Genomic DNA, 15,348 nt, shown 5'->3' on the forward strand with positions numbered 1-15,348 from the left:
CAAGCAAGGGAAGTAATCCCCTCAGCCCTCGTTTTAGTCAGCTTTGTGAGTGGTACAATTATGTTCATTCCGGGCCTGAAATTAATTCAATTTGCGACGATTGTACATCCGCTACGAAAAGTCTGTGAAAACTTAAAAACAACATCAATGGAGAAGTCAACATACAAGTGTAATTAAAAACAAATGCAAATAAGTTAGACATTTTGCTACTACATAAAAAGTAAATATGTTTGTTTGGTTATCTTTTGGAAATTGTAGAAATAAAACATTTTCCTTCTTCAGAAGTTCCAGCTAGGCAGGCTAACGTTAGATAGCTAATTAATTTGCTAGCTATCATACTGTAGGCATATATGAATAATTATATATTTAATATAAGTAGACATACACTCATAATTGACTGTAGCGCATATAAAGCACCCACAAGTTACTGGTGGCTGAAAAGACAATCATAGCGGGATGAACGAGTGACGTATTTCCGGCCAACGGTGGTCCATTTGAAAATCATTCCTTCCTCCCTCGCCCCTTGTCCTTAAAGTGTATACTCGTCAGATGTCATGATACGTCATCCGAAGAGTCCACTTCATTTGAGGGCTGAGGGGAGAGGGTGTGTCTTTTAGGTGTTTGGACCGCAGCCTGTGCCCTCCGTCAACATATAAATAAATAATGACAAGTATCTCCCCCTCTTGGTCTCTCCCTCTCTCTCCACCTCACCCCCACTCTCTCTCTCTCCCCTCATCTCTGTCACTCTCCCTCTCTCTCCACCTCTCCCCCACTCTCTCTCTCTCTCCCCCCCATCTCTGTCACTCTCCCTCTCTCTCCACCTCTCCCCCACTCTCTCTCTCTCTCCCCCCCATCTCTGTCACTCTCCCTCTATCTCCACCTCTCACCCACTCTCTCTCTCTCTCCCCCATCTCTGTCACTCTCCCTCTCTCTCCACCTCTCCCCCACTCCCTCTCTCTCCACCTCTCCCCCACTCTCTCTCTCTCTCTCCCCCCCATCTCTGTCACTCTCCCTCTCTCTCCACCTCTCCCCCACTCTCTCTCTCTCCACCCATCTCTGTCACTCTCCCTCTCTCTCCACCTCTCCCCCACTCTCTCTCTCTCTCCCCCCCATCTCTGTCACTCTCCCTCTCCATCCCTCACCCTTCTCTTTTTAAAAGCTATATTTTAAGAATTCATCATGTTCTGGTGTTCTGCTGACGTGTAAAATAGATCAAATATGAATGTGTGTTTAAAACATTTAGATGGAATCCCGAACTTTCAGTACATGGCCAGTAGCTACAGTAGGTTTCCATCAAATTGGTGACAGATTTTCATGTGAATATTCTAAAAAACGACATAAAAACAATATGCACATTTTCCCACCAGAGATTTGTTTCCATCAAATTGACTCTGTTGCAGATAGACGGCTGTGTGTGTAGTGCACATAAAAATAATTTTTGCGATTAATTTCTCATGTACCGAACATAAAATATAAGATAAATGTGCTTCCATTACATTTAAAACTCTACTGATGGTTTTGTCTGAACATTTTTTTTCATGATGTTGGCACAACTCCTGCTCCCCTGCCATGATCTGGCAACATACAGTGCTGGTAGGCTACGGACATAATGTAGCAGGCATAAAAACCTGAAACTATATAGATCCCCTACATACTGGGCTTGACGACACAGCCTTCTCTTATACACTAGACCTAACATAGTAAATGTAAATCAGCGAGACTCAAATTAGTATGATATGTAAATAGTTGGTATGCTTATATAAACACAGAAGGTTACTTATTTATTTATTTTTGCTACGACTCCCTAACGGGCTCGGGACAGGCGAAGGTCGAGTCATGCGTCCTCCAAAACATGACCCGCCAAACCGTGCTTCTTAACACCCGCCCGCTTAACCTGGAAGCCAGTTGTGTCGGAGGAAACTCTGTTCAAATGACGACTGAAGTCAGCCTGCAGGCACCCGGCCCGACCACAAGGAGTCGCTAGATCGCAATGAGCCCCCCAAAAAAATTGTCAAGGGAGGTTCTCTTCTGCACTGTTCAACCAATCCAGTAATTGTGGAGGAGTTAAAATGGAGTTTCGCCCATAGAGATGGAAAGAGTCCTCTTCCTTGTGTCTGTGCCATTATGACGTCTGTGACAGCCTTTGAGGCCATCTCCATTTTGAAATTGTCCATTTTCTTCTTCATGATTGTCTGATCCCTCCTGATGACCCGGTTGCACATGACTCAGCCAATGAAGTAGGAAGTCCCACACGGGTGACTACATAAAAAAATGGTTGAACCCTCGATGGTGTTGCCCATGCGAAAACGGCCTTTAGGGCACTGGAGGCCTCTATCATTCTCTATGGTTTAGGCCAAGTCCAAAAGCGGAAGTTGTGTCACAGGCTGTCTTTCAATTTCCACTGAAAAGTGAAACATCTGGTTGTTACCCGTACGATACCTACATGATGAGATACATTTACTTTAAAAAATAAAACAAAACAAATGGATTGTTATTATAAGAGCAAGATTATTTTGTATTCGTCAAACGGCAGCCAAGCATCGATCTTCATGTCACCAGAATAAGACCCTCAATATTTATTGGAAAGGAGCATGAATGTCACAGATCCGTATGGTACTGATGCTCATTGATACTGATACTCATTCTGTTCACCAGTTCTGGAGGCCTGCGTCACCGTCTTTCCAGGCTTCACTGAACAGGATTCATTATCATCAACCCCGGACTGTCTGATTACACACACCTGGTTCCAATTTCCCCTGATTTAATATGTTGTATATGTGCCCTCTGTTCCCTCTGTCTTTGTCAGTTATTGTTCCCATGTCCGTTGGTGGTGTGAGTACCTATGTGTTGGTGGTGTGAGTACCTATGTGATGGTGGTGTGAGTACCTATGTGTTGGTGGTGTGAGTACCTATGTGTTGGTGGTGTGAGTACCTATGTGTTGGTGGTGTGAGTACCTATGTGTTGGTGGTGTGAGTACCTATGTGATGGTGGTGTGAGTACCTATGTGTTGGTGGTGTGAGTACCTATGTGTTGGTGGTGTGAGTAACTATGTGTTGGTGGTGTGAGTACCTGTGTTGGTGGTGTGAGTACCTATGTGTTGGTGGTGTGAGTGCCTATGTGTTGGTGGTGTGAGTACCTATGAGTTGTTGCAGCTGTTATGCTGTGTGCTATATATATATATATCTATATATAATGTGTATTACGGGTATTGTCCCGTGGCGTTCAACAAGGTTTAGATATTTAGATAGGTGTTTTTGTTTACATGTTTGTGTTGGGTGTATTAAAAAGCCCTATTGTGTATTCCTGCGCCTGTCTCCAAAATCCTTTATAGCAGCGTGACTATCAAGATCACCATCCACTTTCACCACCCTGTGAAGTTCATTGTAATCTATAGCGTAATCAACTGCATGCTTTCCCATGTCGTAGTGTGAGGACCACACGACATATCATCGCGTGACTCAAAGTTAACTTCAATATAATGGTTATAATATCAATATTTGGACAGAAAGGTGTTTCCACTGTCATTTATACAGAAAGATCCCGCCTTGTATTTTGTTTTATCGACATTTGGGACGTTTCCCTACAAAGGTGCCCTGTGCCATCAGGCCATCCTGTGCCATCAGGCCATCCTGTGCCATCAGGCCATCCTGTGCCATCAGGCCATCCTGTGCCATCAGGCCATCCTGTGCCATCAGGCCATCCTGTGCCATCAGGCCTTTCGTAAAATGTACTTTACTCAATGAAAAGGTTGTATGGAAACCTGGTTTATATGGGTAAATTATTTATCAGTGGGATCTAATAAAGTGCGTTTGCGGTTTGGACTTCAGTGTGTGACTGAAATTCAAGACATTAAAAGGTCCAGTTGAATTCATCATCATCATTATAGTCCTCATCCTCTTGTCCCCTCTCCCCTCATCATTATACTCCTCATCCTCTTACCCCCTCTCCCCTCATCATCATACTCCTCATCCTCTTGTCCCCTCTCCCCTCATCATCATACTCCTCATCCTCTTACCCCCTTTCCCCTCATCATTATACTCCTCATCCTCTTACCCCCTCTCCCCTCATCATCATACTCCTCATCCTCTTGTCCCCTCTCCCCTCATCATCATACTCCTCATCCTCTTACCCCCTCTGCCCTCATCATCATATTCCTCATCCTCTTACCCCCTCTGCCCTCATCATCATACTCCTCATCCTCTTGCCCCCTCTCCCCTCATCATCATACTCCTCATCCTCTTGCCCCCTCTCCCCTCATCATCATACTCCTCATCCTCTTACCCCCTCTGCCCTCATCATCATACTCCTCATCCTCTTACCCCCTCTGCCCTCATCATCATACTCCTCATCCTCTTGTCCCCTCTCCCCTCATCATTATAGTCCTCATCCTCTTGTCCCCTCTCCCCTCATCATTATAGTCCTCATCCTCTTGTCCCCTCTCCCCTCATCATTATAGTCCTCATCCTCTTGTCCCCTCTCCCGTCATCATTATAGTCCTCATCCTCTTATCCCCTCTCCCCTCATCATTATAGTCCTCATCCTCTTGTTGCCTCTCCCCTCATCATTATAGTCCTCATCCTCTTATCCCCTCTCCCCTCATCATTATAGTCCTCATCCTCTTGTCCCCTCTCCCCTCATCATTATAGTCCTCATCCTCTTGTCCCCTCTCCCCTCATCATTATAGTCCTCATCCTCTTGTCCCCTCTCCCCTCATCATTATAGTCCTCATCCTCTTGTCCCCTCTCCCCTCATCATTATAGTCCTCATCCTCTTGTCCCCTCTCCCGTCATCATTATAGTCCTCATCCTCTTATCTCCTCTCCCCTCATCATTATAGTCCTCATCCTCTTGTCCCCTCTCCCCTCATCATTATAGTCCTCATCCTCTTGTCCCCTCTCCCCTCATCATTATAGTCCTCATCCTCTTGTCCCCTCTCCCCTCATCATTACAGTCCTCATCCTCTTATCCCCTCTCCCCTCATCATTATAGTCCTCATCCTCTTGTCCCCTCTCCCCTCATCATTATAGTCCTCATCCTCTTGTCCCCTCTCCCCTCATCATTATAGTCCTCATCCTCTTGTCCCCTCTCCCCTCATCATTATAGTCCTCATCCTTTTGTCCCCTCTCCCCTCATCATTATAGTCCTCATCCTTTTGTCCCCTCTCCCCTCATCATTATAGTCCTCATCCTCTTGTCCCCTCTCCCCTCATCATTATAGTCCTCATCCTTTTGTCCCCTCTCCCCTCATCATTATAGTCCTCATCCTCTTGTCCCCTCTCCCCTCATCATCATAGTCCTCATCCTCTTGTCCCCTCTCCCCTCATCATTATAGTCCTCATCCTCTTGTCCCCTCTCCCCTCATCATTATAGTCCTCATCCTTTTGTCCCCTCTCCCCTCATCATTATAGTCCTCATCCTCTTGTCCCCTCTCCCCTCATCATTATAGTCCTCATCCTCTTGTCCCCTCTCCCCTCATCATCATAGTCCTCATCCTCTTGTCCCCTCTCCCCTCATCATTATAGTCCTCATCCTCTTGTCCCCTCTCCCCTCATCATTATAGTCCTCATCTTCTTGTCCCCTCTCCCCTCATCATTATAGTCCTCATCCTTTTGTCCTCTCTCCCCTCATCATTATAGTCCTCATCCTCTTATCCCCTCTCCCCTCATCATTATAGTCCTCATCCTCTTCTCCCCTCTCCCCTCATCATTATAGTCCTCATCCTCTTGTCCCCTCTCCCCTCATCATCATACTCTACATCCTCTTATCCCCTCTCCCCTCATCATTATAGTCCTCATCCTCTTATCCCCTCTCCCCTCATCATTACAGTCCTCATCCTCTTATCCCCTCTCCCCTCATCATTATAGTCCTCATCCTCTTGTCCCCTCTCCCCTCATCATTATAGTCCTCATCCTCTTGTCCCCTCTCCCCTCATCATTATAGTCCTCATCCTCTTGTCCCCTCTCCCCTCATCATTATAGTCCTCATCCTTTTGTCCCCTCTCCCCTCATCATTATAGTCCTCATCCTTTTGTCCCCTCTCCCCTCATCATTATAGTCCTCATCCTCTTGTCCCCTCTCCCCTCATCATTATAGTCCTCATCCTTTTGTCCCCTCTCCCCTCATCATTATAGTCCTCATCCTCTTGTCCCCTCTCCCCTCATCATCATAGTCCTCATCCTCTTGTCCCCTCTCCCCTCATCATTATAGTCCTCATCCTCTTGTCCCCTCTCCCCTCATCATTATAGTCCTCATCCTTTTGTCCCCTCTCCCCTCATCATTATAGTCCTCATCCTCTTGTCCCCTCTCCCCTCATCATTATAGTCCTCATCCTCTTGTCCCCTCTCCCCTCATCATCATAGTCCTCATCCTCTTGTCCCCTCTCCCCTCATCATTATAGTCCTCATCCTCTTGTCCCCTCTCCCCTCATCATTATAGTCCTCATCCTCTTGTCCCCTCTCCCGTCATCATTATAGTCCTCATCCTCTTATCTCCTCTCCCCTCATCATTATAGTCCTCATCCTCTTGTCCCCTCTCCCCTCATCATTATAGTCCTCATCCTCTTGTCCCCTCTCCCCTCATCATTATAGTCCTCATCCTCTTGTCCCCTCTCCCCTCATCATTACAGTCCTCATCCTCTTATCCCCTCTCCCCTCATCATTATAGTCCTCATCCTCTTGTCCCCTCTCCCCTCATCATTATAGTCCTCATCCTCTTGTCCCCTCTCCCCTCATCATTATAGTCCTCATCCTCTTGTCCCCTCTCCCCTCATCATTATAGTCCTCATCCTTTTGTCCCCTCTCCCCTCATCATTATAGTCCTCATCCTTTTGTCCCCTCTCCCCTCATCATTATAGTCCTCATCCTCTTGTCCCCTCTCCCCTCATCATTATAGTCCTCATCCTTTTGTCCCCTCTCCCCTCATCATTATAGTCCTCATCCTCTTGTCCCCTCTCCCCTCATCATCATAGTCCTCATCCTCTTGTCCCCTCTCCCCTCATCATTATAGTCCTCATCCTCTTGTCCCCTCTCCCCTCATCATTATAGTCCTCATCCTTTTGTCCCCTCTCCCCTCATCATTATAGTCCTCATCCTCTTGTCCCCTCTCCCCTCATCATTATAGTCCTCATCCTCTTGTCCCCTCTCCCCTCATCATCATAGTCCTCATCCTCTTGTCCCCTCTCCCCTCATCATTATAGTCCTCATCCTCTTGTCCCCTCTCCCCTCATCATTATAGTCCTCATCTTCTTGTCCCCTCTCCCCTCATCATTATAGTCCTCATCCTTTTGTCCTCTCTCCCCTCATCATTATAGTCCTCATCCTCTTATCCCCTCTCCCCTCATCATTATAGTCCTCATCCTCTTATCCCCTCTCCCCTCATCATTATAGTCCTCATCCTCTTGTCCCCTCTCCCCTCATCATCATACTCTACATCCTCTTATCCCCTCTCCCCTCATCATTATAGTCCTCATCCTCTTATCCCCTCTCCCCTCATCATTATAGTCTTCATCCTTTTGTCCCCTCTCCCCTCATCATTATAGTCCTCATCTTCTTGTCCCCTCTCCCCTCATCATTATAGTCCTCATCCTTTTGTCCTCTCTCCCCTCATCATTATAGTCCTCATCCTCTTATCCCCTCTCCCCTCATCATTATAGTCCTCATCCTCTTATCCCCTCTCCCCTCATCATTATAGTCCTCATCCTCTTGTCCCCTCTCCCCTCATCATCATACTCTACATCCTCTTATCCCCTCTCCCCTCATCATTGTAATTTAATGGACATAAGTTCTCAAGAGTTCCCCAGATAATTCTTGAATATTGTAATATTTCAAGTTCCTCAATACTCTGTTATAATACGTATAGTTATAATATCATATATCACAGGCCTCTTTGTCTCCAGTACGAGTGTGTGATATGTCAATGTCACCACCAGGGGGAGTACATGATACATGATAGACAGCCCTGGCTCGGACTGTATTGAGGAGATATCATGATACTTCAATCCGTTAGCCTGCTGATTGGCCTACTGCTTTCTGTCAGGATCTACATCTATTATACAGATACAGTCTACATTATAGCAGTCTACATTATAGTTGTCTACAATATAGTTGTCTACATTATAACAGTCTACATTATAGCTGTCTACATTATAGTTGTCTACATTATAACAGTCTACATTATAGCTGTCTACATTATAGTTGTCTACATTATAGCAGTCTACATTATAGCTGTCTACATTATAGCAGTCTACATTATAGTTGTCTACATTATAGCAGTCTACATTATATCAGTCTACATTATATCAGTCTACATTATAGCTTAACAATAGTACACGTTTTATATTCAGTTAAATCCTCACCAATCGTATTGTCACACACAGTACTCTTTATATGTGAAGGTATAAAAATATGACATGAGATAAATGACTATGACCCTTTTGTTAGCCTAAAGAAAGATGTTGGGTGTGACTTGCTACTGTATGTATTGTACAGTGTGGAGAATGAGGATACTGTGTGGCGATGGTTTGGTCATGGGCTGACTACGTATCTTTTCAGTTTTGTTTGTGTACAACCGAAGATAATGATGTCATTCAAGTGGTGACATCGTTGGTCACCTACAGGTCAAAGGTTAAAGGAAGGACCCGCGTGCAAACCGATACGCTTGACTGGCAAGTGCAGTTACAACATTTGGTCAGTTTGGACGTGGGAAACGTTTGTTCGCCTATTTTCCCCTAGAAGAGTGTTTCTGCCAGAAGATGTAGGCTATGTATTGATTTAGTGGACTAATATGTGGGTTGCATTTAAATGCATGTCTGTAAAGCGAGAAGGATATTTGTCAAGCGTGTGTCCTTTTACTGTGTCAGCCGAAGAGCCCAAGATAGTTTCAGCATGTGAACTATTTTGGCAATTTCTTTCCAGACGTTTATGAAAATCTACCATCTCCTGTTTGTAATTTTAACAAACTAGATAAGTAATTAATGACAGCGATTGTATGGGGATTTGTTTTTAGATTGCGTGCCCAGGTATGTAGCTTGGTATTGCACTTCCGGGTTACCTGAACACACAGAGCCACGCCGAAGCAGAGCCCTGTACCTATTCTAAAATGGATTAGCTGGCTGTGTTTGGAGCATCTGGACGTTTCAGCCAAGGTTCTGCCCTGCCAACACACCTTCTGGAGGCCCTGGTTTCAGCACCAGGAGACCTTCAGGCCCGGGGCCAAGATGGAGTTCTGCTGCTCAGAGTTTCGTACCCCGGGCCAGGCCAGGTCAGTGGACGAGCTGCCCCCTAAGCACCTCCTGGTGGGACGGGACAGGCTGTCTTCCCGATATATGGTACCCTCTGCCAGGGAGAATGGTCTACTCAGGTGCAGGGAGGCCCAGCAGCAACATCAGAAACCACCACGACGACAACAACAGCAGAGCCCACAGTCTGATCAGCAGCACAGAGAGAGGCAGCCTGGACAGGAGGAGGTAAGTAGCCTATAGCGCTGGGTGTTATTATGGATCCCCTCTCCTTTTGAAGTTATGATGTGAACCTCATCATTCTCTATGAGTAGTGCAGCATGACAGCACCAACCAGCGTTCTGTTACAAAACTTCTCATCTCCATTGTACTTTAAGTAAATGTGTTTCTGTAATATGTTCTATGGAAATGTTAAGTTGTCCTTGTGCATAGAGTTGTATGGTTTAACTTTGCAATCATTGTTTTTTGTTTGACTTATGTTATAAAGTGAAAAATAGTGCTGGTATAGTGATCCTACAGTGATTTGGTCCGTGCTGGTATTGTACTCCTACAAGAGATGTGTTTTCTGGCAATATTCCTGGTAAAATAATGGTTAATTAACATTATAAAATAAAATCATCTTTTTTACTTTCCAGAATTGTATTTTCTTTGTTTTCATTTTTCCTGGTATGTTTTGTCTCTTCAGTTTTTAACTGTCAATACTACAATTATTCCTAGAAAAACAACTAAAATTGATGTTTTGAGTCCATGTCAACGCTTAAAACCTCTTAGATGTAAATGTACCATATTTGATGTGTTTTATTCAGTCTGAGAACGGTAGCCTCTATCTGCAAAGGCAGGGTGTCTGCCGAAAACAAAGTGTCTTTTAATCTGTGCCTTAAAATCTTGGGTGTCTTATAAGGGCAGGCTGAGCCAATGACCTAATTTCAGGATTCCTGCAATTTACATTCTGGTTAGAGTTGTAAGGCATGAACGAAATAAACACGGAATATGTTGATGCACAGCGAAAGCCGGGACTCCACAGATCATGAGGATGTCTTATTTGTTTGCCTGTGACCCACCGTTATTGATCACCAGCCCCGAGAGTCAGAATGTTCATTTTATACAACGTTTTTCACCAAACATCTTACAAGGTAAGCTTCGATTTGGTCTGAGTTACATGGAGTTACATGGAGGCTTATGAAATGAATCCTTAGGTTGGTAGGGAACAAATCTAGTCTATTGCCAATGTTATCTGATGTATGACTTACTGGCAACATCAAATGTCCCCCGGGTGACTGTATCTGATGAAAACACTATCCCCTGGCTGTCCCCTGGCTGTCCCCTGACTGTCCCCTGACTGTCCCCTGGATGTCCCCTGGATGTCCCCTGGATGTCCCCTGACTGTCCCCTGGATGTCCCCTGGCTGTCCCCTGGATGTCCTCTGGAGGTCCCCTGGCTGTCCCCTGGCTGTCCCCTGACTGTCCCCTGGATGTCCCCTGGCTGTCCCCTGGATGTCCCCTGACACCACTGCAATGTTTTAGAGAGATTGGTGTTGTAGAAATGTAGTTTTTGACAGTGAACAATAACTTTTAGACACACCCAGTGTACAAAAACAGTGCAATTACCACATTCAGACACTTTGGAGAGGTTGAAAGGACACTCGAATGTACCCTGGATACCCCACAACACCACCATAATGTTTTAGTGAGGTTGATACGGTATAAATTGTGTTTTTATACTGAACAAATAGCATTTAGGGATTTCAAATATGTAATAGCACTGGAATGATCTAATTTATATGCCACTTTGGAGAGGTTTAGGGACACTTGGAAACATCCCGTGACCACACCTGACACCACTTACTAAAACATCTGCACATTTCCATTTTTTTCTGATATTGTTCACATGTTGTGGAAGCCATCTGATGTGTTTACAGCTCTAGGCATCAATAATTCACTTATAACTTGTCAATGAAAGATGACTTTCAATTTGTTTTTTTTATATAAAAAACAGTTGTTTTGTGTGTGTTTGATCTTGTGTATTCTGAACTACGTAACTCCTATCTATCTTCTGATTATTTCCTCATCATCTCCCAGACGTCTTCTTTGTAAATATACCACGTTTCTGCGTGTCAGAATCAAGTAATTACACATGAATAGTAGTTACCTTTTGGGTATGTTTATTTAGGAGGAAATCAAAATGTTGCCATTATATCTAAGAGGTTAATTAAATCATTTGTGTAATTTATCTTTAAATGGGCATTTAGGAAGAGAGGAATTTGTCAGTCTAGAGAGGTTTATTGTATGTTAGGCTTACTGCTGCAGCACATGTGAAACAATGGCAGCCTAAATTGATACAAATAGTCACATTTTTCTGTCAGGTAAGCCTACTTTGTAATTAGCATTTCATTGAGAAGGTTTTTGGGGAACGTCTATGTCTACCCACAAGATGGTTATCATTAGTCTACGAGCATCGCTGACTGGCTACGTACGGAGTGATGGACCAATGGGCGCACCAAACACAGACAAGGGCAATATTGAAATGAATGGGCTGATATTGTGTTACGTTTTGGCTTTTTAAACCAATAGCGGCTAGCCAGGGGTGGGATGTCAATGTGGCTTTGGTTGGATAGTAGCTGGGAGCTTTATGTTTGTGACAGTTCACAGTCTACCTGTTGGGGACCTTTGTTCTAGAGGTTTCTCTGGTCTCCACAGAGTCTGGGAAGATTGCTTTTAGTTATTGTGCCCGTAGCGCATGGAATGACCTTTGGTCTGGAATGTGTTGAAGGAGAACTGCACTGGTTTTGATTGATGTGTAATTCTGTCTGCCACGTTTGACTGTGATTTGTTGTAATTGTACATTTATAGTGTTGTATTGAGACTGATCATGTTGTTCCCAGGGCCCCCTTGTAAATGAGACCCTGGTCTCAATGGGTGGTAAAAAAATAAATACATAGGACTAGGCCTGATTTTTTAAAATTGAACAAATCATCCAGCCCTTGATTAATTTAATCAGATGTGTTTAGTACTGGGCTAGAAGAAAAGCCTGCACACCCTGTGGGTCGCCACATTGAGAGGCCTGTCCTGACAGATTAGTCTCTAGCATGTGAATACATGACCTTCTTTCTCAGAGATTGTGTTCTTCTTATTTCAATTAGGTGGGGGGGGATTTATTTTATTTGATCAATTGACTATTAGTTAACAGATCATTGTCTATAAACCCACCTTACTTTTGGGTTCCCTAGTGGCACAGCGGTCTACAGCACAGGATCTCAGCGCTAGAGGCGTCACTACAAACTCTGGTTCGGTTCCAGGCTGTATCACAACAGGCCGTGATTGGGAGTCCCATAGGGCGGCGCACAATTGGCCCAGCGTCGTCCGGATTAGGATTTGGCCGGCGTAGGCCGTCATTGTAAATAAGAATTTGCTCTGACTTGCCTAGTTAAAGGTTAAATATTAAAAAATGCCCAGGTCTTTTGTAGCATCAATCATAAGCCTGGTATTAGTATATTTATTAAATAATATACAGTATATGAAAACTTCTTCAAATGACTTATTTCATGGTTTTCTTTTTGCACTTCTTTTAAAGGCTCTGAGAGAAACAACAGAAACTTGTAAACTCGAAGGCTCTCTCTCTCTCTCTCTCTCTCTGTCTCTCTCTCTCTCTGTCTCTCTCTCTCTCTCTCTCTGTCTCTCTCTCTCTGTCTCTCTCTCTCCTCTCTCTCTGTCTCTCTCTCTGTCTCTCTCTGTCTCTCACTCTCTCCTCTCTCTCTTTCTGGCACACAGAGACCTCTGATGCAGTGATTCTTACCATGAAGGAGGGAGGATTTGTGAGGCAGGACTTATATAAGGGTCTTAGTACTCTCTCCCACACATTCTGCATTAAGGAACACATTCGTGTGTTCGAGAGAGAGAGAGGCTGGCTGGCGAGACAGAGCGAGAGAGAGACTGTACGTAGAGAGGGATGCGAGAGAGAGAGAGGGACGCGAGAAAGAGGGACTAGAGAGAGGGGGAGAAAGAGGGATGAGAGAGAGAGAGAGAGAGAGAGAGGGAGGAGAGAGAGAGAGAGAGGGACAAGAGAGAGAGAGAGAGAGAAAGGGAGGAGAGAGAGAGAGACGAGAGAGAGGGTGACGAGAGAGGGACAAAAGAGAGAGGGACAGAGAGAGGGACGAGAGAGAGAGGGAAAAATAGGCAAAAAACACACACATTTCTTCCCACAGGGCCGTGGGGTGAGAAAGGGATGCAGCTTAAGCCCCACCCTCTTCAACATGCAGTTGAAGTCGGAAGTTTACTTACACCTAAGCCAAATACATTTAAACTCAGGTTTTCAAAATCCATGACATTTATTCAGAGTAAAACTTCACTGTCTTAGGTCAGTTAGGATCACCACTATACTTTAAGAATGTGAAATGTCAGAATTATAGCTGAGAGAATGATTTTTTAAACTTGTATTTCTTTCATCACATTCCCAGTGGGTCAGAAGTTTGAATACACTCAATTAGTATTTGGTAGCATTGCCTTTAAATTGTTTGACTTGGGTCGAACGTTTTGGGTAGCCTTCCACAAGCTTCCCACAATAAGTTGGGTGAATTTTGGCCCATTCCTCCTGACAGAGCTGGTGTAGCTGAGTCAGGTTTGTAGGCCTCTTTGCTCGCACACACTTTTTCAGTTCTGCTCACAAATGTTCTATAGGATTGAGGTCAGGGCTTTGTGATGGCCACTCCAATACCTTGACTTTCTTGTCCTTAAGCCATTTTGCCACAACTTTGGAAGTATGATTGGGGTCATCTGGAAGACCCATTTTGCAACCAAGCTTTAAGTTTCTGACTGATGTCTTGAAATGTTGCTTCAGTATATCCACATAATTTTCCCCGCCTCATGATGCCATCTATTTTGTGAAGTGCAACAGTCCCTCCTGCAGCAAAGCACCCCCACAACATGATGCTGCCACCCCCATGCTTTCACAGTTGGGATGGTGTTCTTCGGCTTGCAAGTATCCCCCTTTTTCCTCCAAACATAACAATGATCATTATGGCCAAACAGTTCTATTTTTGTTTCATCAGACCAGAGGATATTTCTCCAAAAAGTACGATCTTTGTCCCCATGTGCAGTTGTAAACCGTAGTCTGGCTTTTGTTATGGAGGTTTTGGAGCAGTGGCTTCTTCCTTGCTGAGCGGCCTTTCAGGTTATGTCGATATAGGACTCGTTTTACTGTGGATATAGATACTTTGTACCTGTTTCCTCCAGCATCTTCACAAGGTCCTTTGCTGATGTTCTGGGATTGATTTTCACTTTTTGCACCAAAGTACGTTCATCTCTAGGAGACAGAACTTGTCTCCTTCCTGAGAGATATGATGGCTGCGTGGTCCCATGGTGTTTATACTTGCATACTATAGTTTGTACAGATTAATGTGGTACCTTCAGGCATTTGGAAATCACTCCCAAGGATGAACCAGACTTGTGGAGGTCTACTTGGCTGATTTCTTTTGATTTTCCCATGATGTCAAGCAAAGAGGCACTGAAATTGAAGGTAGGCCTTGAAATACATCCACAGGTACACCTCCAATTGACTCAAATTATGTCAATTAGCCTATCAGAAGCTTCTAAAGCCATGACATCATTTTCGGGAATTGTTCAAGCTGTTTAAAGGCACAGTCAACTTACTGTATGTAAACTTCTGACCCACTGGAATTGTGATACAGTGAATTATATTTCACAGCGCTGACATTTTCCCTAATTTTTGGAACCAATGACTGATCACCCCAATCCACAAAGTGTGGAGACAAATTTGACCCCAATGACTACTGTGGAATATGGGTCAACAACAACCTTGGCAAAAGTCCTCTGCATTGTCACTACTAGCAGACTCATATATTTCCTCAGTGAAAACAATGTACTGAGCAAATGTCAAATTGACTTTTTACCAAATTACCTTATGACAGACCACTTATTCATCCTGCACACTCTAATAGAGAAACCTACCAAATCAAAGGCAAATTCGTCTCATGCTTTGTTGATTTAAAAAAAATCAACTCAATGTGGCATGAGGGTCTGCTATAAAAATTGATGGAAATGGTGTTGGGGGAAAAACACATGACATTATGAAATCCATGTACACAAACAACAAGTGTGCA

The 15,348-nt window shown here is 44.2% G+C and overlaps 1 pseudogene; it reads left to right on the forward strand.

The window, feature by feature from the left end:
- Positions 1–9,212: 9,212 nt before the first annotated feature.
- LOC139390493 (E3 ubiquitin-protein ligase SH3RF1-like) overlaps positions 9,213–15,348 on the forward strand; it is a 39,447-nt pseudogene continuing 33,311 nt past the window's right edge.

This window comes from Oncorhynchus clarkii, chromosome 31 (assembly GCF_045791955.1).
Source record: "Oncorhynchus clarkii lewisi isolate Uvic-CL-2024 chromosome 31, UVic_Ocla_1.0, whole genome shotgun sequence".
Lineage (NCBI taxonomy): Eukaryota > Metazoa > Chordata > Actinopteri > Salmoniformes > Salmonidae > Oncorhynchus > Oncorhynchus clarkii.